Below are 3,179 nucleotides of genomic sequence, written 5' to 3' on the forward strand. Positions count from 1 at the left end.
AGGTTGTCTATCCTTCTCTTTTTCTTGTGATGAGGATAGAAGAAACATTCTATGTAGTGGGTCTTGGGAAATAGGCAAATACATCATGTACATCCAGAAGTGGTAGCCTAATGTAGCGAGAGGAAAGAATTTTTTGGTCCAAGTCCCAGTGTGGGTCAAGCTCCCTGGGCTCCCAATGGAATTCTGGGAGGAAGATTTTTTTGTAGGAATTGCCAATACATTTGGGGAGCTTATCGCTATTGACGAGGTCACGAAATCCAGAAGAAGGCTAATCTATGCTAGGATCTGTGTTGGAGTTGGACCTGATACGAACATACCAGAGGAAATAGAGATAGAATCAAAACTGGGGAAGTGGAAGCAGAATATTGTTTATGAAACAATCCCCTTCGCCTGTTTTCATTGTAAAAAAGTTGGACACTGGGCTAAAAAATGTCCAACTATAGAGGATAAACCCCATCTCCAAACTAAGGTTTAGAAAAAAGTGGACAAGCCACTAAAAGCCCTGGAATCCAATGATCCTAATTAGTAGAAGCAGTCTTAGATAGGATGGGTGGAGGAAGAAATCACCAGTGAAGTGGGTAATGAACTAAAGATTCAGATGTTGGAGCAGAGTGTTAAGGACTCAGAGCATAAAGAAAAAGACAACACTCAGCAAGAGGATCAAAAAGAGGACAAGACAGAGTTAGAGAAAGCAGATAAAAAGCCCACAGATAACAAAGAGGAAGGAGATAACTTTAACCTTGTTTCAAAATCTCAAGATCAAGATAAAGAAATAGACTGGTTCTAGGAGGCCCACCTAATACCATTATGGGCCAAGGGCTATCAGAAATTTCATGAACAGCCCCAGCAAAGGGAAAGTTGGCCTTTTCGGAGGAACAAGATCCAAAATGGGGAGATGAAGAGGACATAAAAAATGCACCAAGGAAGAATGAAACAAAGCATGAGGATGAAGAAGTAGTAGAGGATAAAAGAAGGAACAAGCAAAAAAAAAAGAATAACAATAACCTAGTCAATAGTACGCTGACTAGAAACACCAGAAGCAGGCTTGGTGATGTGGGAGTGCAACACACTTCTCCAGGAAGACATTCAAATGCCAAAAAAATATCACTGGAAACAAGCAGGAATTTAGCAGATAGTACCCAAAGAACCATCTTTGAGGCAGGTATTTCTAAAAATCCATGAAAATCATCTCCTGGAATATTAAGGGACTTAATAGTCCTCACAAGCATAATTTAGTTAAAAATATGATTAGAGATAAAAACCTTGATATTTTTTTGATTCAAGAAACTAAGATGGCAAAAGATAAAGTTGAAAGTTTGAATATGTTCAAAAATGGAGGAGTCAGTGGAGGTAGTTCAGAAGGTGCATCGGGAGGAATTGTTACCTTCTAGAACAAAAACAATGTAGAAGGAGAGGTGTTGATTCAAGAGAACAATTTGGCTTGTATAAGATTTAAGCACATTAAGAATTGCACTACTTGGGTCCTAAATAATGTTTATGCCCCCAACACTAAGCCTGGTAGAAGTGAGATGTGCAGATATCTTACTGGGTTGAGAAGTAGGTTTGTTGAGGATAGCTGGATAATTGTGGGAGATTTCAACACTCCTTTGAAGGAAAATGAGAAAAAGGCAGGGAGTCAAGCTAATCTGGATAGCAGACTGGACCTAATAGACTTCATAAACAATAATGCCATTCATGATCTGGAGCTACAAGGAGTCAAATACACTTGGACTAATAGAAGAAGTGGTGAGAATTTAATTCAGGTTAGACTTGATAGAGCTCTTCTTTCCTTAGATTGGTTTAATCTTCATGAATGTTAATTATCTTCTCACATAAGGGCAGGATCAGATCATTACCCTATAACCTTCACGGCTGAAGTAAAGAATAGAACGAGACATTTCCCTTATAGATTTGAAAAAATGTGGACAATGATAACTCAATGATGAATGGATAGTACTAACCCGGTACTGAGAGGGGGGGTGAATCAGTACAGGCAAAAAACAATCTTAAACCAGTTTGATAGTAGACACTTCAAATGATTGTCAAACAGTGACACCAGTTTGAAACAGAGTGCAACTGGTAAAGCTAAGAATGACTGAGACAAGTATTAACTAGTTACTCACTTAGCTTTTCACTCAACTCAAAACTACACTACCATTTCACCCTTATGCATGAATAGGTAATCTATCATCAGATCATAATAACAGCTAGTTCAACATGTTTTATTGACAGGCATAAAACATAGAACCATCATATGCTTGACAGACAATAGCAAAGCATCACAAGATAAAAGCATCACACATGACACACATATTTTTCATGTGGAAACCCAACTAGGGAAACCCATGGTGGGGATGAATACCCACAAGCTATTTTTGAACTCTTTAGAAGTCTGCTCTATTAGGAGTCTCATCCGGTTAGAGACATTACAATAGGTTCTGCTAAGAACCGATCCTGTTAGGGATCACCCGGTTAAGGGATGGCTAGAATACCCAGTTAAGGGTTAAACCCTATTAAAGGTTACCTTGTTAGAGGATTTTAAGAACTCAATAGCTAAAGGATTTCGAACTCAATAGCTTTGAATTACCCTGTTAAAGGATTTATAGCAAGACGGTTAAGGCTACCCTGTTAAGGGATTTTCCAACTATTGAGGTGGTTAGAGATCAATAGGTATTACAATGATCTGGTAACAACACTCAATTCCAATGTAGATCCTCTTAAGCTCCTCTTCACCTTCTGCAATTACACTCTGGAGGTATCACTTCTCTCCTTTTGGTCTAGCAAGAATCACGTATCCCTTCTCTTGGATACACACACACAACTTTTACCAACAACCCTAGAAAGAATCACAACATCGACCTTATAGGAAAACAGATAGGTCAGTAGCATAAACCCTAAACCCTAAACCTGTTAGGTAAAGGAATTCAAAAGGTTCAATCCTGACCATTGAGCACACTGCATTAAATGCAACAATTCTTGATCCACTCTCAAGACATTCTCCATCATCCATTTTCCACCGATTTCATGGCGACTGATAACCCATCACACGTTATCACCATTTTACAGACTTCGCACATTCCTAAGGTAGATAGGAACAATCTCCCTCATACAAGATCCTTCACACACATAGGCTTACGTGGCAATATGATCTATTCTTCGTTACAATGCTAACTCATCAC

The sequence above is a fragment of the Cryptomeria japonica genome, chromosome 1 (genome assembly GCF_030272615.1).
Source record: "Cryptomeria japonica chromosome 1, Sugi_1.0, whole genome shotgun sequence".
NCBI lineage: Eukaryota > Viridiplantae > Streptophyta > Pinopsida > Cupressales > Cupressaceae > Cryptomeria > Cryptomeria japonica.